This window comes from Leopardus geoffroyi, chromosome C1, assembly GCF_018350155.1.
Source record: "Leopardus geoffroyi isolate Oge1 chromosome C1, O.geoffroyi_Oge1_pat1.0, whole genome shotgun sequence".
In the NCBI taxonomy this organism is placed as follows: Eukaryota; Metazoa; Chordata; class Mammalia; order Carnivora; family Felidae; genus Leopardus; species Leopardus geoffroyi.
In genome coordinates, this window is record NC_059328.1 from 59058632 (window position 1) to 59082483 (window position 23852).

General features: G+C 37.7%; 1 long non-coding RNA gene across 1 annotated transcript in view; it reads left to right on the plus strand.

Annotated features, from left to right (window-relative positions):
* The window catches only part of LOC123598063, a 38132-nt gene extending 29109 nt beyond the window's left edge, over window positions 1-9023 (plus strand). Inside the window, exon 4 of the long non-coding RNA XR_006712377.1 lies at window positions 8276-9023. This is a non-coding gene — a long non-coding RNA (uncharacterized LOC123598063). The remainder of the gene's footprint in view (window positions 1-8275) is intronic.
* Window positions 9024-23852: the final 14829 nt, after the last annotated feature.

A 23852-nucleotide genomic window follows, 5' to 3' on the forward strand; every position in this document is an offset into this window, starting at 1 on the left:
GAGTACCCGGTACTGTGTCATAGATAGTACAACTATCTGCTCAGCAAATGAGTTCAAGTTTAATTCCTCAATCTAGTCAGGGGTGCTTATTAAGTGTTAATTGGTAGTTCTAAGCTGATATGAAAGAAGTTATAAGTAATCAAAATACCTTTTCCTGTATTGTTGAAGTTAGCAAATCGTGCTGCCAACATAGCTCCACAGCATGTTAGAACAGGTTATGACATCAAATAACTCATAGTTGCTCATTATGCATAGGAGGCCTAGTGCACAGATTTTTGAAGTCTTTTTGTCCAGTGCCCAAAGCTAATTAGTGGAAAAACAAGGACTAAAATTCTAGTCACCCCTGTTTTGGGTTCACTTGGTCTTTTTCTACTCATCACACTGCAGGGGTGTGATGAGTAGAGAAAACAAGGCAGGGTTATTGAGCAATAGATGTAGAAACTATTCTGATCATTTACCATAAAGCACTTTGAAGCCTCATTTCTTTTTTTTAATCAGGAGAATCTATAAGATTCTCTAATCATCTTTAGGTGTGGTGCCGTGTATTTATATTCAGCTAAAAAGAACGAGTCATAACTGTATGCCTTCATTCATTCACTTGACCAGCATTTACTATGTTCCTACTATGTGCTAGTCTCAGCAAAATCTATTGTTGCAGTTCATTGAGAATATCCTTAACAGTGGTGGGTTTTTATAATAACTTATTTTTTTAGAGAGACAGAGAAGAAGGGCAGAAGTAGAGGGAAAGAGAGAATCTTAAGCATGCTGCACATCCAGCACAGAACTCAATGCAGGGCTCTGCAAGGGGCTCCATGAGATCATGACCTGAGCTGAAATCAAGAGTCCTATGCTTTTTCGACTGAGCCACCCAGGCACCCCAACAGAGGTGGGTTTTTGATACAAACAAGTGCATTCAGAGAGTTTAAGGGGAAATAAATAGGGTTTATAAAGTACATGTCCCTGTTTTCCTTAAGACCTTTACATGTAGTACCCAAACTATTTTCTTTGATAGCTATAAAGAGTTCCTTTAACTTCAGTCAGTCATTTGAACACCAATCCCTTAATTCCAGAACTGTTGAAAATATAGATAAATCATCTCACATTTCAGCCTTTCACCTGGTAAGTATGTAGCGCAGTCATATTGTTATGAACAAAGATATGGGGAAACAGGACTGGTCCATTATTACAGATAAGATCTTCTGGTTTTTAAGGAATAATGTTCGAAACATAATGTTATATAAAAGTGAAGTAATCTTAATAGCTGTTTAACTCTCGGGGCGCCTGGGTGGCGCAGTCGGTTAAGCGTCCGACTTCAGCCAGGTCACGATCTTGCGGTCCGTGAGTTCGAGCCCCGCGTCAGGCTCTGGGCTGATGGCTCAGAGCCTGGAGCCTGTTTCCGATTCTGTGTCTCCCTCTCTCTCTGCCCCTCCCCCGTTCATACTCTGTCTCTCTCTGTCCCAAAAATAAATAAACGTTGAAAAAAAAAATTAAAAAAAAAAATAGCTGTTTAACTCTCTTGCTGGAACTTGGTTATTGGGCAGCAGTAAGGAGTTTTGGGGGGCATTTGTAGTGGATTTCTTTTTATAGCTTTCATGATTATTAGGCAAAAGTATGTCATGAGAATAGTAAAGCCATGCCTTTTGCTTTCTGAGCAGGTCTCTGTAAGCAATTTAATATGGTTCACCGAGAGAGGGTATGGTAGCTAGTCCATGTTAAGCCTAAACAAACTGCAGTAGAAATTGAAATGGTTGTTCCTGGCTCAATTCATGCCCCTGGATTAAACTGAAATATTACCCATGTCATGTAGGGATATTGAAGAGAGTTGTAATTCTGTTGGTTTCAACTAGGTACTGCCAGCAGTAACTGCCATATGAAAAACAGTGAAAATACATTTCCCGAAGAATTATTAGTAAAAGGTGAAACTCCAACAAGGAGTGCAATTCAAAATAGTAATAAAATAAAGAATAAGGAAAATTATTTGCTATCTAGAAGAGTAAAATTATGGAAAGCTGTCATCAGTGAAATTACCCTCCTCATAGAATTACAGAATTGTTTAGATTTCTCTTACCGCTGCTGTTGAGTAAGCTAAGTTTACATTGTTTCCAGAGATACACACATTATATTATTTATTTCCATAACTGGTAAAATTCCAGCATCATAAATAACTTTCCCACAGCCTGTGTGGTTTTATTTAGTGTGTACATATTAATGCCTTAAATTACATTTCTATAGCACATTCAATGAGCATACTAATAAAATCACAGCCGCTTCAGTGACCTTGAGACTGAACCTCAGTCCTTCACCTACAGAATTTTAAAAATACAGACATAGAGGAGGCACAGGGAAGATGCATAAGTAATTGTGGATTCAAAGCATATGTTTATCTCTGGGAGTATTTGCTCCTCAAATGTTGTTAATATTTAAATATACATTTTCGAAAGCAGCCATTCTCTAATAATAACTCTTGCAACCAGCCTAAAATTTTGCAGCCTGCCAATCTTCCAGTTAGACCCCTTAACTGTGTTGGTCTCTATAATAGTAATTGTCAATTTGACAATCCCTCTAATCACCACAGCACTTTGCAGGTATTAGCCAGGAAATTTCCCGTAACTCCTCTGAGCTGTAGCTCTCTGCCTTCTTAAAGGAGGGACAAATGAGCATAAGTGACTTGTTCTAGAACTGCAAAGAAGAGTGAAAGACAGGTCTGGGATTAAAATTCTGGGATCAGCAACTATTAAAATCAACCTTCTGGTATCAGCAAAGCCATTTATGGATTTTGGTTCTCTCATGAAAAGTGAAGCATAGAGACATGAACATATTCAAGACTATCCAGTCAAGTGTATTCATACTTTGCTTCTGCCCACATAAGTCTAGGTTTCCTAATTTGTAAGGTTGAGATTACAGTGAAAAGTAAAACGGGACGAACAAAAACTCTAAAGTAACAAGAAGTTTTTGAAATACTATTACAACCTGGAGTGATCCCAAAGCTCACTACTGCTCAGCCCTCAGAAAATACTTGAGAAAAATCTCATCTCTGAGAATGCTACTACTGAGGACATTTCGGGAAGGACAGTATAGACTTTGTGGTTATCAAACAACTAAGCATTATGCCTGTTATCCCTTACCTTTTTTTTTTTAAGCTGTAATGTTACCATCATATTTAAAAAAAGTAAGCAGACAAAGGGTACCTTGGTAGCTCAGTCGGTTAAACACCTGACTTTGGCTCAGGTCATGATCTTCTGGTTCATGAGTTCGAGCACTGTGTCAGGCTCTGTGTTGATAGCTCAGAGCCGGGAGCCTGTTTCAGATTTTGTGTTTCCCTCTCTCTCTGCCCCTCTCCCGCTCACACTCTGTTTCTCTCTCTCTCTCTCTCAAAAATAAAAAACATTAAAATTTTTTTTTTAAAAAAGTAAGCAGACAAAAAGTACTTTTTGGATGGTTGGTTTTATACTATCTGCCATTTTGAGGAAAAATTAAAATGAGAAAGTATATTTTTAGAAATTATTTACATTCTACAGAATATCTTTACATTCTACAATAAAATATTTTTATTAAAATTAGATCAATATGTTTTTTTCTCATAATGGTAGTATATACTTATAAAACAGTTCAAACCAGTATCATTGAACACTATGAAAATCAGAAAATTAAGATTTGGTTACAATTTACTTAAAGTAGAGGAGAGGATAGAAATCTAAAAACAAAACAAAACAAAACAGAAAATCTATCTATTAGGATAAAACCAGAGGAAGTGGAAGAAAAAGGAGACATGACTAATTAACATTCTAGGCAATTATTAGTGTGCTCTACTTCCTGGAATATTCTAAACCATAAGCTCACTGAATATTTCAGACCTACAAAGGTAGTGAGATTATCTTTTAATATGATGTCTTCATTTAATACTGCATTTCCTTGATTCTAAGACCCACATTTTTTTCCACATTTTAACATCACTGAAATTGAAATGCATCCTACAATCAAAAGTATCTCATTATTGCTGTTGGCTAATGTTTCCAAATTTCTATTAAGTATTCATGCTTGGGATTCATTAATGAAAAATCAGAATTTAAGAGAATTTTCAGGAATTCCCTGAACTATGTTATTCTGCATTTTTCACAACACACTATTTATGTGTTTTAAATAATGAGTGACCATGGTAATAAACAGTGGATTGTTTTTCTATGATAGGGTTATACTGAGAATTTCAGAGGTTTACTATTTAAAAACAGTGAGAAAATGCACAGTTTGTAGATAACCCATAAATCTGCCTGATATAAACATCATAATAAGACACATTTATGAAGTTAAATAAAAGTTATTTAAAGAGTTTGCTAACCATTTAATATTTAAAAGTTCTTATTCTTAAAATGAAAATTTTAAATATAAAACATGAATTGACCCATCTGATACTCTTGATCTTTGTTTTGTAACAAATATTCCGGATGTTAAAAACATTTCTTCCATTTCAATCAAATCAATATCAGTTGATGAGCTGCTGTTGATTTGATTGAATTAAGAGTGTATTCGAAGCAACCTCAACTTCTTCAAGTTTGTTAAGGTACGTGCTGCTTCATATTAACAACCACAAAAATGAAGGAGTACTATTTTTTCAACTTGCCTTGATTTTGATGTTGGTATCAATATTGCTTTTGCTATTTCATATCTTAGATCCGTTTCCAATTTCATTTCGTAGTATTCCACAACAATATTCTCAGCATCCTTTTTTGTATCTCTTTTGTTAAAATATTTACAAAGAAGTGTACTGATACCAGATATCCAAACACTACAAAATGCCAGTGAACATTGCTGGGAAGTATTAGAATAACATAACATTTGAGTTTCCCAGCAGGGAAAACAGTACTATACAGAGTCATAGTCGAAATTGCTGCTTTAAGGACTCAAATTTGTTAATTCATGGAATACTGCTCATCAAATTTTTGTGACTATACAATGTTTATAAACTTAATAGTTATTTTATTTGCAAGATTTTTTTCACTATTAGCTGCAGAAACAGCTATAAATTCACATACAACATAGCAACAACTGCAAGCAAGAAATGATTGATTAGTAATGTCTCTCCATTGATTGTTAAGCTTTAATTTTCACAGGAAAATTATAATATTTGTCCTGTTTTCTCTATTGATTTTTGTGACAAGATTTTTGATTCAGAAACATGTATAAATTTCCTGAGGATTTTCCATGTGGAAATGCTACTGCCAACCAGACAGCAGTTAGGATACAGTTGTTACTTGTACATTTGTAAATGTCAGTATATTGAGAATCAAAATTTACAGAATGAGTGTCAGCAGCTTAGAAGAAAACCTCAGAGATAATATAGAACACTTTTTAAAATCTTTAACGGGTTTCAAGGGAAAGGTAGAAGAGGGGATGTATCAAAAATGTTTAACACTGTTTCTTGAGTTTCAAAAGCAAACTAGTTCTGCATAATTGCAAAGCCTATTTAAAAGCCCAGTGACAAAGCCTTTAGTTCTCTGAGCATTTTTCTTTCTTTGAACTGCTATATCAACAATAATTTTAATGGCATACAAGATGTTATATATAGTGAAGAGAAAAATGGACATCAAATAACTCAGAGTCAAAAAGTGATTCCAAAGAATTGGAGTCTGTAAGTGAAGGTATTTTAGGGCTCTAACCAATTTAGTTAGCTTAAATTTTCCTTTTTACATAGGCATATAATAAGTGATTAAGTTGTATGTAATTAAGTCTGAGGTCTCCTCATAAGTATTAAGTAGGATTTCAAAGTGATAAGAAAGTATTTCTTAATAGTTTAATTTGTAGTGTTTTTTATTGGTACATAACATAATAATACATGTTATAATCAGTGATATCTCAGATTGGATAAAACAATATAGATGCAGGAACTGAGGCTGAGAGCTTACATGACTTCTCAAACACATCTGATGTTTTGCCAAATGTGCATACAGGATTTAAAACTGTATATATATATTTACATATATTTATATATATTTAAAGGGGCGCCTGGGTGGCTCAGTTGGTTGAGTATCTGACTTCGGCTCAGGTCATGATCTTGCAGTTTGTGGGTTCGAGCCCTGCGTCGGGCTCTGTGCTGATAGCTCAGAGCCTGGAGCCTGCTTCAGATTCTGTGTCTCCTTCTCTCTCTGTCCCTCCCCTGCTCATGCTCTGTCTCTCTCTCTCTCTCTCTCTCTCTCTCAAAAATAAATAAATGCAAAAAAAATATAAAACAATTAATTCTAACGTTTTTTGGCCTAACTATATTGATACACATAGATTAAGTACAATAATTTTAACTCTTGAATAGTATTACATCCAATGAATATCCCACAATTTACCAAATTCCGTACTGATGAGCTTTTCCAATGTTTATTACTAACGATGCTGCAGTAAGCATCTATATTAGTTAAGGCAAACTTAGGTGCTCTAATTACAAATCCCCAAATATATGATGGCTCAAACATCATAGGACTTTATTCCTAGCTCCCAGACAGACCAAAATGCACATTCTTGATTGGTGAAGGTCCTCCTCCAAGGAGGAGGGCCCAGGTTCTTCCATCTTAAGAGTCCACTCTTTTTTATCTTATGGCTTTCAAAGTCTCGGCTTGTTTGCTTCAAGCCAGTGGAAGAAGAAAAAGCATGAGGATTATTATTTGGCTGTTTTTTATGGGACAGATCTGGATGTATTGCACATTAATTCTACTCACCTCTTGCTAGAATTCAGTTACAGGGCCACAACTAATGATAATGAGGTTAGAAAATGTAGTCTAACTGTATGGCCAGGAAAAGGAGGATATAAGTTTGGTGAAGTGCTATCACTTCCTGCCACAAAATGCGTTATGTATGTCTCCTTGTGCCCACTTATGAGAGTCCATCAAGGACATATGCCTATATGTGGAACTGTTGTGGGTCTTAGTGAATAAATCTGACACTTGATTAAACATCAGTCACTATAAGTGTTTTACTGTTCTCACATCTTAATCAATTCTTGAGATTATCAGTTTAAAACAATATTTGCAAGGTGATAACTGCCAAGGAGTATCTAAGAATTGTTTTAATTTGCATTCTTTTAATTAATAGTAATATTGAGAATCTTTTCATGATTATTGGTCACTCAAGTGGCTTTCTTCTATAAACTCCCTACTTCTATCTTTTGCTCACTTTTCTATTATCTTTTACTTTTGAGTAGTATTTGTTCTTCATATATTGTATAACTAATTTTTTTAATGTTTATTTCTGAGAGAGAGAGAGAGAGAGAGAGAGAGCGCATGAGTGGGGGAGAGGCAGAGAGAGAGAGAGAGAGAGAGAGAGAGAGAGAGACAGAACCTGAAGTAGGCTCCAGGCCCTGAGCTGTCAGCACAGAGCCTGATGTGGGGCTCGAACTCATGAACCATGAGACCATGACCTGAGCTGAAGTCGGGCACTTAACTGAGCCACCCAGACACCCCTGTCCTTTCTATATTCTAGATAATAATTCTTTGATGGTTATTTTCATTGCAAACATATTCTCCCAGTTGTGGCTTATATTTCCATTGTGTTTATGCCTCTTGACATATAGAAGTTAATTTTAATGTACTTAAATTTATCCTTTCCTTTATCTTTTATCATTTTCTGTGTTTTTTTTTTTAAGTTTATTTATTTTGGGACAGAGAGAGTGAGAGAGAGACACAAGCAGAGAGAGAGCGGGAAAGAGAGAGAATCCCAAGCAGGTTCCTCATGGTCAGTGCAGAGCCCGATGTGGGGCTCGAACTCCCAAATCTGAGATGAGCCACCCAGGTGCCCCATTTTCTGTGTCTTATTTTAAAAAATTCTTTCTTCCCCTGATATTATTAACATATTTGTCTACATGTTTTTATCTAAATATAAGTGTTATATTGCATTTAACGCTTTGTTTTTTTTTATATTTAGCTTTAAATGCAATACAACATTTATTTGTAGATAAGTACAAGATAATGATCTAACTTTATTCCATCTGGATGGCCAATTGTCTCAGCACCACTTTTGAGTTTTCCTTTCTTTCTCATTTGTAATTATATTTGTATGATATATGATCTCCCATATATATCGTGGTCTATTTCTATGTTCTATTCCATTGCAACCAAACTTTAATTTTCTGATTTTTATAGTGTTCAATGATATTAAGCTGTTTTATAAATATATATTACATTCATAATAAAAAACACATTAATCTAATTTTTAGTCTAAAAATTTTAAGGTAGAACATAAATATATTCTGTAGAATGTAAATAACTTGGAAAATAAACTGTTTTCTTATCTTCAGCTTCTAGAGTCAGCAAGAGATCCTCAAATTAAGATGGAGTTCCAAGGCAAAGATTAAATGTGTATCACCTGGTAACATAGGCTAAACTGAGGAAGCCGAGTCAAACCTATGTGAAGACCCTTCTAGAAAGCATAAACTTGTAGTCTCATGGAAGCCTGATGGGCCCAAAAATCTGATTACATGAAGAGGCAGGTCTAAAAAGGAGTCATGAGTGTGGCTTTGACCAGTGGAGTTGAGTCGCTTCAAATTTATAGATAATCCATAAAGTTCTGAAGAAAGAACCAGTCTGAACTAAAAGAAACAGAGGCTGTTGGGGGTTTGAAAAGGACTTTAGGCCTTCAAATTTCTACAATCAAGAAGCAGGCTGCGAAGACAGCCCAGCAATCAAAAGAGAACATATTTTCCAAAGGCTTCATCAGGAGTGGACAATGAGGATGATGGATAGTGGTGTAGCTCATAGCAGATACAACCAAAGTCTGGGTAATAACCAACTAGAGATGCACTTCTGAAGCATCGGGCGGATCAGAACCAGTGCTTGATCAACAGATATACCCCGTCCCAAAGTATGGTGGGTTGGCAGCATTTGATCAGTTGGATTTTCAGAATTGCTATTGGAGCAACGGCCGCTGTGTGATTAGCCTCTACCATTTGTATACTGGGTACACTGGGTGGGACGGAGGGGAGGAGGTTCAGGGTTACTTTTTTTTTTTTTTCCTAATTGACCTACTGTACTCTTTTATTGTCTTTATTTTTTAAATTTTTATTTTTGAGAGAGACAGAGAGCACAAGTAGGGAAGGGGCAAAGAGAGAGCAGGAAAGAGGATCTGAAGTGGGCTCCACACTGATAGCAGAGAGCCTGATGCAGGGTTCGAACCCACAAACCATGAGACCATGACCTGAGCTGAAGTCAGACACTCAATCAACCAAGCCACCCAGGCTCCCTAACTTTTTTTTTTTTTTTTTTTTTTAAGTTCATAGGTCTCTGGATTAAGAGAAATTGCACTTGGACTTTATATAGAACATAAGAACCTCAACCTTGAGCCTGGCACCATGATTACATTAGACATTTTAGAGTCCTAAAGTAAGAGTGCTGTGGTAGTTTGAATATTCAGCCCCTGTTCTTCATTTCTGGTAACATGCCTCATCATGGGTAAAGCACATTTCCTTACTTTGACTCTGTGCTTGGCCATGTGACATTTCCACTTGACCATTTTTTCTTCCATTTTCATTTTATCCTTCATCTCTAATAAGCAAAACCCAAATGCTTTCTTTGAGACCTGCCCTCTTAGAAGGTCAGGTGCTTGGGGAAATGTGCATATTTAATCATCTACCCAGGCACACATAATTTACTCACGCCAAAAATATTACCATTTGATGCTATAAGAAAATTCTTAAAGGCAACATTGTGCAGTAAAATTAAATGTAATATTTCAAAATGTAGTATTTCATTCAGATAAGAACCAACAGAAGGCTGGACTGTGTCCTCCGCTATCATGGAGCAAGAAGAAATGGCTTGCTACCTGATGAGAGTTAAATGCACCACAAACCCAGAAATTTTTAAAGTGTGATTCAGGACTACAAGTATTTTCAACTCCATTTCAGTGGATACTGATATTTAAACTGGGAGTTCACTGTGACAACTACAGCAAAGCACTATTAGGTTACACACATCTGTACTTGTTCAGATAAATGCACTCACCAAACTCCCTAATTCCCTTTAGAAGGATAAAGAAGCCCATTAATGGAAACTCATCACTGACCAGGATGAAACTGGTTATCATTTGTCAAGGACAGTTTATAACATACCCCGTGGTACCTACAGCTATTTGACATGCTTGTGGTATTTCAGACTGTGGAATATATTTTCTAGTCTGAAATCCAAGTAAAATGAAGGGCAAAATCAGGCTTTCCTTTCATTATTTCATTTTTCTCCAAATTTTCCCTGTAATTTCCTGTAATTTCCCTGTAATCATAGTCTGGAACTATTTTTGCAGAATGTTTTCTAGGACAAAGATATGGATAAGGACATCAACCCTATAAGGGTCAAGTTTAATTAATTTTGACCAAAAGTTCAGAGGGAGAGAGAAGAAAAGAAAGAGGAGAATCAGAGGAAGAGGGAAGGAGGCCTTAAGGCCTGGGAGAGGGCAAGATAGGGGAGGGGTTGGGGGTAGGGGAAATCAGCTCAGGGAGGAGGGAGAGGGACAGAGTGAGCAAAGGGAGACTAGAACCACATTAGAAAATGAGGGCTAATTTCTCCTGAAATCTCCTGGAAAGAGCAAAGAAGGAGCTGTCTCAGTCTCTGCCTGATGGAAAAGACTTAATTAAAAATTTTAAAGCCGCTGAAAGTGCTGTTTTGTTGGCATATTAGCTGTTTCAATGTTAATGGCGCTTTTGAATTTTAAATACAGACGTTTTGTCCCTAGTTCAGAAACTCTGGAAAAGGGATACGTTTTTGAAAGTTCAAACAGGAAACACCTCAGAGATTGGGGTCTAAAATTTTGACCGTGTGTGGGGAACAGCATAATAATTTCATCTTACCTGCCAGTGCTCACCAACTGATCTATTCAGAGTGCCATGCAGAGAGGACCACTGCCACTGCTGGGTTTGGTAGGCTTGACATGTGCCATTCAGATCACTCTTCAAGGAAGGACTTTTTGCCCCAGCTGTTGGGAGAGCAGTCAGCAGATGTCCTCCATCATTTAAGTGCTTCAGGGTCCGCCTCAGCTGCAGAGAATCATTTCTATTTTTTTTAATTATTTTTTTAATGTTTATTATTTATTTTTGAGAGAGAGAGCGCGCCCGCACGCACGAGACAGAGTGCAAGCAGGGGAGGAGCAGAGAGAGAGAGGGAGACACAGAATGCGAGGCAGGCTCTAGGCTCTGAGCTGTCAGCACAGAGCCCAAGGACTCAGGGCCCGGACTCACGAACCGCGAGATCATGACCTGAGCCAAAGCTGGACGCTTAACCAGCAGAGCCACTCAGGTGCCCAAAGAATCATTTCAATCAAGGTCATGCCCCTGCCAAGGTGGCCTGCATCCAGTGATTAATCATGGTGAAGATGTGAAGATCCAGCCATTTTTGGCCCACAGCAGAACAACTCTGATGGGTGTATGCTCCAGAGATTGCAAGAGCTTTGTCTGAGGGTTTATCAGGCCTGCATCACATTCCATTTTTCCCTCTGCCTGATCCTGTTTCCTCCCCCCCCACCCCCAACTTCCACAGTGTTGGTCCCTAATCACTGTCCTGTACCCACACTCCATCTGTGTCAGTGTCTGATTGCAGAGAACCCAGACTACAACCCTTGGTTCAGGGAAATGCATGTTGTAATTGATGTATGATGTCTGCCGTGGGTGAGGATAAACACACTTTTGCCAGGCTGTTCATTAAGTCTCAAACCATCAGGGCAGAAGAATCAGTAACTTTCTGGGCCTGAGAGTCAACATCAAAGGGAACATTGGAATCTGGTGGGGAAAACCCCAGATTCAACCATTAATTCATAAAGCACTTATTGATATTAGCTCTATACTGGGGAGAACTAGTAGTGCATAGAAAAAAAATTAAAACATAATTTAATAGAGACTACTCGAAACTCCTTGAAGAAGTCGTGGAAGTCCAGAAAACAAAGAGAAAAGCTTGCTGAGAGAAGTTGGAAAGAAGAAACGATGTGTATTTTCCTATTGCAGAGAGAACATGACAGGCCTCTTCAAGTATGGAAGGTGGAAAGTACTGGGGCAGCGAGTCAGGGAGCATGGCCTGCTTGGGGAAGGGCGGTGGGGTAGGATGATGAAGTGGCGGGTGAGTGAAGGTTGGAGAGGGTCAGGTGGGGAGGCAGAATATGAGACTAGAACATCTGGTTATTGCCAGTTGGGGAAGGTCTTTTCTGCCTTGCTCAGGAGTTTGGACTTTATCCAACAGCCAGTGGGCACTTTTGGAAAAGAAACTGTGTTTCTGTTACGGGTGTGTTAATGTCTTGGACAGATGTTAGGCTTTTCTTTTGTTGTTCTGGATTCTAATACTGTTTGTCCTTTGGATTAGTTTACACCTCCGTGGGCCCTTTATCCCCTCAAGAGAGTGAGTGTTTCAGGTGTTCCTCATTTAGGAAAGGCATTCCTCAGAACAATTGGAGAAGGAATTTCTATTTCTCTCTGGGTTTTTCTTAGTCTTGGGCCTGAATCTTAATGAGGCTTACTGTGCTTGGGGCCACTGCAGAATCCTGGGGTGTTAGGCAGGGCTGGGAGAAGTTCTCTGACATGGAGAAGCAGTCTAGGAAAAAGCAGAGGGGGGCCACAAACTACAGATGAGTCAAATATGACTTGTGAAATCAGATTTCTCAATCAACTTCCTTTTTGTTGTCCTGGAGCTTTAAAGCAATTGTGTGTAACAGTGTGTGTCTGGGCTGGACTGGAGGTATCTCCCTGGTGTGCCAGCAAGTGGAATTAGGAAACACCCTCCTGGAAGTCCTCCAACCACTCTGGGCAGGCTGTCTCCTTAACTGTGATAGCATGCTCAGGGACACAAACAGATGTCCAGCCACATTCCCTGATTTGTCTAGGTCTCAGGAGCCTCATAAGAAAGCCCATAAACTCATCCACAATTAAGAGTTTATTACAGATACAGCTGACAGACCCAGTAAGAGGGTGAGAGGGAGAAAGGATGGCTCAGAGAAGGGGGAGCACTCTCCAAGAGTATGAATGCAGGAAAATCACCAGGATCCTTGGCAGAAACAACTCATAAGTGTAAGCTGAGGGGTAGGTTCAACAGCAGGGCTAAATGTGGCAAAGGAGCAGTCATTCTGATGGAGCATGAGGCTGTACTCTGTTCACACCACTTCTCCCTAGGGGAGCATAAGGCTCCCTGGGAGGGAGGGTGCTAGGTGATAAGACTGATAGGATTATTACCCAAGCAGTTATGCCAGAAAACCTCATCAAAAAGACCTGGACTAGAGAAGTAATAAATACACCCAGCCAGAGAGACAAATGTCGTCCAGAGACAGAGAGGCAAAGGGTGGAGGAGCTCAATGGTTTCATCCAGGAGAAGATGCTAATCTATGACAGAGACTTGACAGTGAAGAGTGAGGGAGATGTAGGTGGTAATATTAATAGGACCCTGTGGCATTAAACTTGAGGAGTGAATGAGACGGGATCTGATGGTACTTCTGTGACTCTTTAGGTAGACAATGATATGACAATTTAGTGAGGGATGCAGGTAAAAGGACTGGAATAAGGAAAAATAAGAAGAAGAATGAGTTTGATCTGGAAAGTTTTCATATGTTGGAGTATGTTGTTTGATTGTCTGGTAAAGTGGGTGGGAAAAACAGCAGGCAGTTGAGTAACTTGGATTAGGAACACTTAAGAGATGTGGCAGATGAAGAATTAATATTGAAGGTGGTTAAGAATAGAAGCCTGGAAAATACCATATGTAAGGAACAATTAGCGGCAGTGGGATGAAGAAGATGCAGAGAATGTGTGGCAAAAAATATAGGGGGAAACGGGGGAGCTCTAGGAATGGGTATTTCATGGAGTTTTGTGGGGATTGATGCCATCCTGGAGACATATCACATTGGAAAGAGGAAATAGTAAGGATGAGGTCACCACTTTGAGATCAGGTGTTCAATTCAGAAAGACCAAAAGAAGATGTGGCCTGTGAAACTGTTAACCTGTGGTCCTATAGCTGGGGAAAGCCACTCAGAACATCAAGTATCACATGTGAGGATACTAACTTGGTAGCCATGTGACCTAACGTAGTGTACCACAGAGACAAGATGCTAAGAGTCTGCTCTCAGAGGACATGGACCAAAGGGAAGTCTAATGCTAACAAGCAAATGTAATTATTAACAGAGAGGGAGTAAAATCAATGTCACTCAGTTACCTCCCCCACTGTCTCCCCTTGTTCATTCTCTGTATTTGGCTCTTATCTGTGCCCAAGGGAGCTGCCTCAGAATCTGGAGAGAGTAGACCTGGCACCACACAGGTATATGTAGTTTGGAAAACCATTTCCCACAAGATTTTATCATGTACCCTCATGGTTGAGAAACTCCTGCTTTAGATCTGTGATTCAACCATTTCTAAGATACCAGGTTTAAGAAGTTTTATAACAGTTGAGGAACCCAAGTGGCCACCTAGTAAAGGCTGTAGTGTCTAGGTAGGAACTACCTTGACATGGTCATCAGCGCTCCAACTATCCAGCATCATTTAGGAAGGGCTGTGCAACTGATGGGCACACTGTCTATCCAAGATTATTCTTTGATTCAAATGTATTTGTAGCTGAAGAGAAGTACCAGCTACCTCTCCAAACCTGCCTTAGATATGCCACACTTGGGGGGAACACTTGGAAGTCTTGCTTCATGCTTGTGCCCACTCCACACCCCCTGCCCTGCCCCACTGCCCCTTTCTTGGGTGGGCTCCAGGAACTCTAGTTACTCCACAAAAATGCCACAACTGAGTATAGCACTGAAGAATCACTTTCTGCCTCCCTTCACAGGGTAGATTTGTCATCTTTCCTTAAAATTGAGGAAATAAATCAATGCCATATTTTTCTTGTTTTATCATGCACATGATAAGGAGGAAAACAGGATTTACTGAGGAAGAACCTGCAAATATTTGTTGTTTATAATGTGGAAAACTAAAGTAAGCCAGCAGAGACGATCTTGGCTCTAATAGTCCCTGAATAACATTCAGTTTTCTTGGAAATGGTGTTTAACTGATCTGGTTTTCAAACTGCGCAAAAGCAGAATTAATTAATATTTTCCTCATTTTTTAAATTATGGCTTTGTTTTCCAACACAAATGAGACATTTGAATCTATTAATAAGTAAAACTACAAATGTTATTCTTAGCATAAACTAGGCAAAACTGAAGCTCTTTTATAAAAGATGCTACTTAAAGATGCAAGAGAGCTGCCTGATAAAATCAATCAAAATAAGTCCAGAAGTGTTTCTTCTTGAGAAAAAAAATAATATAATTGGTAATTATAGAGCCAGAATAGAAGAGAATAGCTACTCTTTAAATAGTTGATTAAGGCTCAATGAGTTTCTCTATGGTGTTTTGAAAAAAAAGGGACTATTTAGTAAGTAAAGGCAGAAGACCTTCTGAGATAAACAAATGGAATTAAGTAAAGACGTTTTCTCATTTATATCCAGGGTGGAAAAGTTTCATCCTTTCTGCCACTCACATTACAAATTAGTTTCATTAAAGAACTGAAATAAATATACTATTTGCAAAGATTTCATGTTTCAGATAAGTGTTTTTTTCCCAAAGATCACATTTTTTTTTTCTTTTGGTTTGTTTGAAGTTACAATAAATGAATTCTTGAAAATTCTCTGCTATAATTTCTTACGATGTTTCTTTTATTCATTTATTCTGCAAAGATTTACTGAGCATCCACAATGTTCTAGGCACTATGTTCAACACTCTAAGCAAGCAACCCCCCCATTTTAATTTTGTGTTATGCAAAGAGTTGAGTGAAAACATGTTTTCTCTCATAATAATACAAGGATACAACTTCCTTTTATCTCTTTTCATGCTGAAATTTTTTGGCATAAACATATTTTCACTTTTGACAAAAGAAAATTAGTTTAATTCTCACCACTGACAACAAATCTAAAGGCAGCTTTTTAAGTTCTTGTCTTAAGTTTGATTATTATTTGCTTTGCTATGCAGGGTGCACAGCACTAAAAGGGAACATACCGATCTTCCTTTCTTCTTACTACCCTTTACACTATTCTTACCGCTCTTCTTCCTAGAACCTTTGCTCAGAACTCTTATCTGACTAAAAACAAGCAAATAACTTTACTGACAGACATAGACAGGGTCTAGTTAAATATGTTAATTTCTGCTGACAGCAGCTATGGCAGAGTTCACTTTAACTGTGGCCTTCTTGGACCACTGGAGACCACCAAATACTGATTTCAGTCTTACTTAACTGACAGAAAAACTAAATTTCCCAATCAACCAAGCAAACCAACAAATGAACTAACGAATAAAGGGGTCCTGAGACCCACCTGGGGATGGCATAGCTGATGAGTGGAAGAAGCCTGAATAGGGAGTGGGTTGGAGAAGATAGCAAATCTCTTGTTAGAATCAGATTTTTCAGATCAGTAGTGGAAATATGTTGATAATTTCTTAATATGGTTGCAACTGATAAGGCTGAAATATGAATGGAGGGGTGTGGAAGAGTGCACTTTCAGTGGTCTTTGTAATGAGATTCTGACCTCAACTTCCTTATATTCATTTTCTTCCCTCCCTGTTTGTCTCCCTCCCTTCCTTATTCTCATTTACTGACAAAACAATATTATTCCTACTTCATGAATATGAGAAGCTTCTCTGTAGGATTGTCTCAAGGTTTTAGACAGTTGTTAATAAACTTGCCCTCAAAGGAGTCAGAGTGAGTTTAGTGGTTAAAAGCATGCCCACAATAGTGGGCATTCAGTGTTTGCTTAATAAATGAGTAAATGGATGAATGAATGAATGATCTAGAAGTTCAAATAAATTTCTTCTTCTGTGCCAAGGCTGATTGGTAGGATTCAGGAAGAATTAATAGGGTACATATATACTTGGCTGCAACAATCAATCTGCTATGTCTGTCTAGCCAGGGCATAGGCACAGGGTGTGGCAGCATGAGGGCTACTGATGCATTGACGTAGGCCTTGGCCCTTAACCTATCAATGGGAGAAATCAGAAGTTGGAATTATGATGATGGCATTTTCTTCTGGTCCTCTTGCTCTTCCTTAGAAGGGACAAGTAATCTCATCACATTCACCTTGGAAGGACTGGCATCAGAGAAAGTTGTGTTCGTCACACTCTAAAGCCCAATTATGCAGACCATGAGCACTACTTTTCTCCTCTCTTTCAGGCTCAGTAAAACAAATGTTCCTCTTTAACTCTCCCCATTATTTTTTAGCTCCCATTTTATTCAGATACAGAAACAACTTACTTTCGATTTGCTATTTGACAGGTTTTACTCTATTAAACTAGATCGGATTTACCAGTAGACATTTTAGAAAATAAAATTGGAGATTCCATTACAGAAACTGATTCACAGTCCTCAGCATGGTACCAAGTATTTGTATTTGGAAAAGTCCATAAATGTTTCTGAGACATAGCTTTAGTTGAGAACTATTAGTATACAAAAGGATTTTTTATTAGCTGTATTTGAATTGTGGCTTCAGATATTGTCACTCGTGGATCCTTAGTTTTTTCATCTTTAAAATGAGAATATCACACTGTGGTAATCAGAGATAATACCAAATATTAATAATTAATATTTGTGTCCCTAAAGAGATGTTGTAAGGAAGACATCATTCTAAATCTGAAGGGATTAGAGGGATTGGGGAAAATATAATATTATTAACAATATTAACACTCTTAAATTTATAAAGTGCGACTGGGTTTACTCAGAATGATCATGGAATTAGATATTGTAATTAACTTACTTCTCTGGGCTAGCCAGAAAATAAATTTTGATTGAATTCTGCTTGCTGAAAATATTCCTAAAACCTAATAGTCTTTTCTGCCTTAAAAAATCAAGTATGGTGCACATAATTGAGTCAATTTTGATAATTCCAGTACCACCGTGTTAGCATTCAGAACTGAAACATTTCATTGTATAGCCGTATTCAGATATTCAGGATCTGTCTGGGAGGTTGTTTTACTGTTTTTCGTTTGGTTCTTGTTTTCAGTATAAACCATTGTTTAACCCATTCCTGGTTGCCTCAGTCATCGTGAGGCTGCAGTGTTGTGCAAGAATAGTCCTGTGCAAGAACATCTGTTATCAACCTTAGATAACTCCCTCCTTGATTCGGAGCTTTTAAATTCTATCCCCAGCCAAAAAGTGAAAACAAATAGGACTGGTCCTTTGATATGTGTTAGCACTTTGGGCTTTGTTCTAGGGAGGACAGGAGTAAAGAGACTGAATTTCCTTGCTATTCTAAGCCATGTGCTTTCAACACTACTGGGAGGCCGTTATTTATGCTCCAAACACTAAAACAGTCACCCTCTTAGAAGGATACTTGCCTCTCTGAGTTCTCACGAAGACAAAGTGTGTTAACATTTGTAAAAGCACAGAAGGGCTTGGTCACTGTCTATCTTGTTTACCAATCTATCCCTAATGCCTAGAAGAGTCCTTAAAATATTTGCTGAGTGAATGAATAAATGTTATTCTTTCTTCCTCATCATTGGGATCACCACAGCACTTTCATTCTATTTGTCTAAAGGCATTTATCATATTCTACACTATGGTCTTTGTGTATTAGCATAGGACTCGTATATCACAACTTTGCTCCTCCACAGAACATAACGTAGTATGTGACACATTAACTCAATGGATGCATGATGAATGAATGCATGTTGTAAGTAGACCCAACTACTTAAATAATATATGTACTAAATGTTCATGTTAGTTTTCTAAGCTCTGTTGACTAGAAACAGAAATGCCCCATCCAAAATCTTCTGAGTGTATTTAGCAGAAAGAGAATTACTGACAGTATTTTATATATTTTTTGTTGGATGACACTGCTTGGTGTTTAAACTCTTAACACATCTGGTGACTGTTTTAAACATACACACACACACACACACACACACACACACACACAATGTATATATATACACACACACACACACATATATATCAATTATATATATTTGTTTTAATGATATTTAAAGTCATACAAATATGTAAGACCTATTGTGATAGAATATTTTTGAGAATTTAAAGTTAAACAGTGTAGTTCTTTCTTTTTGCAGAATGCTGCCAGCATTAGGCTCAATGGGAAAGAAGGGGACCTTGGGTTGATTCCTTATTTTTAGCCTCTGTTAGATGATTGTAATTCATTGTTTGTTAGGTTACCAGAGGGTATACTTCATCAACTCTGATGCATTTAGCATGCAGCTGCTTTGTGTCTCATGAGATCCAGGCTGTCTCAACCTACCACTCCTCCTGAAATCTCCCCACTGCCTCCCAAAGAAGTAGTATGTCAATATTATGCTTTTATTGATAGCCACACAATTCACGTTCCACTTCTTTCCTTAAACTTTTTTCATTATGTGATTTTATCTGCTGGCTTAGACCTTTCATGCTAGCCATTTGTTTTGCCCCCAAGTATCTGGCCTTTAAAAATATAATGCAGCTTACTGGCTTATTGAATAAGAGATATATGGCTGTGCTTATGGTCAAGCATGACTGTGCTTACACACTAAGTCTTACTGAAATGCCTCGGCTTCCTCAATACTGTGCTAATTCTCATAATGAATTCCCATTGTTATGTGATCATTAACTGTGTACTGCATTAAACCAGTTGGTTAAGCTTGGGGCACCTGGGTGCCTCAGTCAGTAGAGCATGTGACTCTTGATCTTGGGGTCACGAGTTCGAGCCCCATGTTGGGTGTAGAGATTACTTAAAAAAATAAGATACCTTCACCCCCCATACTATAACCTAATACTCAGACCATTAATTTTCAGATGCAGAGTTATTTTGAAGTGATAATTATTGTAAATAAAGAAGAAACAATACATGTAAAATATCTAGTTTTCAGGAAGATTTGATCCTACCTCATATCATATTTTTACTCACAAACTAAAGATTAATGGCTTAGAAAGCATTCTTGTAAAATGTGAGTTCACTATTGATGAGGCGATTGTAAAGAGAAGGCAATTAGTTTTAGCCAATCTAGAGAACATGCTTTAAATGCAGTCAATGAGTAGAAAATGGGTAATGTTTGAAACTTACCAATGTATGCTTTTACATTATTTTACCTGAGTATTAGGGAAAAGTTTTCAGGTGATTAAAAATTTAGGGAAAAGTTGCTGTCCTTCAAAGGTATAAATGGAACTCATAAGTTTGATATTTTTAAAATACTGACTATAAATTTCTCATCAAAAACGATACCAGACTATATAGTTATAATATGGTGAGATAGGCATAACTACAAGAATTTTTTAAAGGAGCTAGAAGTCAGAATGAGAGGACTACAGGTTAATCAGCTTTTACTAGGATATAATCTTCCAATTAGGACTTTAGTGCCATTAATAATAGTGTGTTGTAGTACTTATTACAATGAATGGTAAAGGTTTCTCTGCCCATTTCCTCCCCATTAAACCTTGAGCTCCTTTGATAGACTGGACTATCATATTCATCATTGTATCTGCAGCACCTAACCTAGTACCTAGTATAGGGAAGGTTTGCAATAATTTTTAATTAATTAATTAGGTACTTAATATTTAATTAATCAAATATAACGAGAGCTAAACTATAATTATGAAAATTAACTTATAACTGTATTAAGAGGGAAGTAAAATTAAGAGTTAAAGCTGATCTGTGCACCATAGTTAACATTAGACAGGGTCTTTTAAATTATGGATTCGATTTTGGAATAGAATTTTAAGAATAGTATTGAAAAACTTGATAGGTTACAAAGAAGATAACGTCACTCACTATTTGGAGAGATGTGAGGCTTGTATTCTGATCAAGTTATCCAAAAGATTAAGCAAATTCCCATGGCATTTTGCTGTATGGATTTATAAAAGGGCAAGACTCATAATCCCAAGACTTCAGATATTTGTCTATTTAGTTGTCCTCAAGGTTAGTTTTTAAGGAGATTTAAAAATAATGATACTACTTTCCATATTGGTTAGGATAGGGTTAGCCTTCAAGTAATGAAGACTTGACCTCCCACCCCCAATCTGAGCCCAAAAAATGGCTTAAATAAGACAGACCTTTATTTTTCTCTCACGTACATGTGTTTACATAACAAAAGCTTAGCTTCCATTTTCAGTAGAGATCTAGGTTCTTTTTTGCTGTTTTAACATCGTTAACATGTTGATTATGATTTAAAGTGGCTGATCAAGTCAGTTATTATATTTACATTCCAGGAAATAAGAAGAAAAAGACAAGAAGAGCCCCCAATTTTTTTTCTTTAAGGAGACTTTTTGGAATTTGCACATAGAAGTTCTGCACATATTTTATTGCTTGGGTTCTCTTTCCGTTAATGAGGAAGATGTTCAGCTACATATTGAAAGGCAACCTGTCATTTCTATGACATGATTTAAACAAAAACAAAAACAAAAACAAAAAAACCCAAAAACATATGCTCATGGTAAAAACAAAAGAAAACAAGCAAACAAACAAACCACAAGAAACAAAACATGCAAACAGTGTAGGATACAGGTGCAAAGTTGAAATTTCCCTGCCTCTCACTTTAATGGAATTTGTTATTGTAGTCTGCTTACACATTTTCAATACCCACTCTTCCTAAGTGTTCCTCACTATCATCCTCATTTTTCTAAAGAAGAAAAGAATAAGCCCTATATTTTGTAGTTTTTCTTTTAGCCGGGGAACAGATGTATGGATTTAGTCTACACCAACTGAAAGCATCTATGTGAAACTTTGATTTAGAATTGAATTATGTGGGGAAAGAGGTAGGCATCAGATTACCCATTTGCTGGAGCAGATTGTGGCAAGGCTTCATGGTTCTGGAGTGAAGATCTGTGGTGTATTCCCTGATGCAGTACTGGAAATACCCACAAGTGTATTTTACATGTGTTTCTGGCAGTGAGGTTCTGGAGCTGGCAGCCATGGGTGTAGCTTTTTGATTTGGCTGGTCCTTGGTTGTGGCAGAAGCAGTGGCTTTATTAGTTGGCCATTCCTATGATGTGTGTCTTTTATGGTGAGAGTCTTTTATGGATCTTCTGCCTAGGGACTCTATCTTCAGCTTCTGCAGTGCTCCTACAGATTTGAAACTTGCTGTCGAGTCTTTCCTGATCAGATTCTCCATCTTCTTTATGACCTACCTCTTCCCCCACCAAGATGATCACTATCCTGAATAAGGTGTTTATCATTCCAATGCATTTACATTTTTTAACCTTATATCTCCTTAAATACATTGTAAATATATTATTGTTTTTATTTTTTAAAATTTACATCCAAATTAGTTAGCATATAGTGCAAAAATGATTTCAGGAGTAGATTGCTTAGTGCCCCTTACCCATTTAGCCCATCCCCCTTCTCACAACCCCTCCCATAACCCTCAGTTTGTTCTCCATATTTATGAGTCTCTTCTGTTTTGTCCCCCTCCCTGTTTTTATATTATTTTTGTTTCACTTCCCTTATGTTCATCTGTTTTGTCTCTTATGATTTTTGTCTTTCTCTGACTAATTTCACCTAGCAGAATATCCTCCAGTTCTGTCCACATAGTTGCAAATGGCAAGATTTCATTCTTTTTGATTGCTGAGTAATACTCCATTGTATATATGTACCACCTTTTCTTTATCCACTCATCCATCGATTGACATTTGGGCTCTTTCCATGCTTTGGCTATTGTTGATAGTGCTGCTATAAATATGGGGGTGCATGTGTTCCTTCGAAACAGCACACCTGTATCCTGTGGGTAAATGCCTAGTAGTGCAATTGCTGGGTCATAGGGTAGTTCCATTTTTAGTTTTTTGAGGAACCTCCATACTGGTTTCCAGAGTGGCTGCACCAGCTTGCGTTCCCACCAACAATGCAAAAGAGATCCTCTTTCTCTGCATCCTTGCCAACATCTGTTGTTGCCTGAGTTGTTCATGTTAGCCATTCTGACAGCTGTCAGGTGGTATCTCATTGTGGTTTTGATTTGTATTTCCCTGATGATGAGTGATGTTGAGCATTTTTTCATGTGTTGGTTGGCCATCTGAATGTCTTCTTTGGAGAAGTGTCTATTCATGTCTTTTGCCCATTTCTTCACTGGATAATTTGTTTTTTGGGTGTTGACTTTGATAAGTTCTTTATAGATTTTGGATACTAACCCTTTATCTGATACGTCGTTTGCAAATATCTTCTCCCCTTCTGTCAGTTGCGTTTTAGTTTTGCTGATTGTTTCCTTCACTGTGTAGAAGTTTTTTTATTTTGATGAGGTCCCAGTAGTTCATTTTTGCTTTTGTTTCCCTTGCCACCAGAAGGGAGTTGAGTTGAGTCAGAAATTGTTGCGGGCAAGATCAAAGAGGTTTTGCCTGCTTTCCCCTGGAGGATTTTGATAGCTTCCTGTCTTACATTTAGGTCTTTCATCCATTTTGAGTTTACTTTTGTGTGTGGTGTAAGAAAGTGGTCCAGGTTCATTCTTCTGCATGTCGCTGTCCAGTTTTCCCAGCACCACTTGCTGAAGAGACTGTCTTTATTCCATTGGATATTCTTTCCTGCTTTGTCAAAGATTAGTTGGCTATACATTTGTGGGTCCATTTCTGGGTTCTCTATTCTGTTCCATTGATCTGAGTGTCTGTTGTTGTGCCAATACCATAATGTCTTGATGATTACAGCTTTGTAGTATAGCTTGAAGTCTGGGATTGTGATGCCTCCTGCTTTGGTTTTCTTTTTCAAGATCGCTTTGGCTATTCGGGGTTTTTTCTGGTTCCATAAAAATTTTAGGATTATTTTTTCTAGTTCTGAGAAGAATCTTGGTGTTACTTCGATAGGGATTGCATTAAATATGTAGATTGTTTTGGGTAGTATCGACATTCTAACAATATTTGTTGTTCTTATCCAGGAGCATGGAATCTTTTTTCCATTTTTTTGTGTCTTCTTCAATTTCTTTCATAAGCTAAGTTTTCA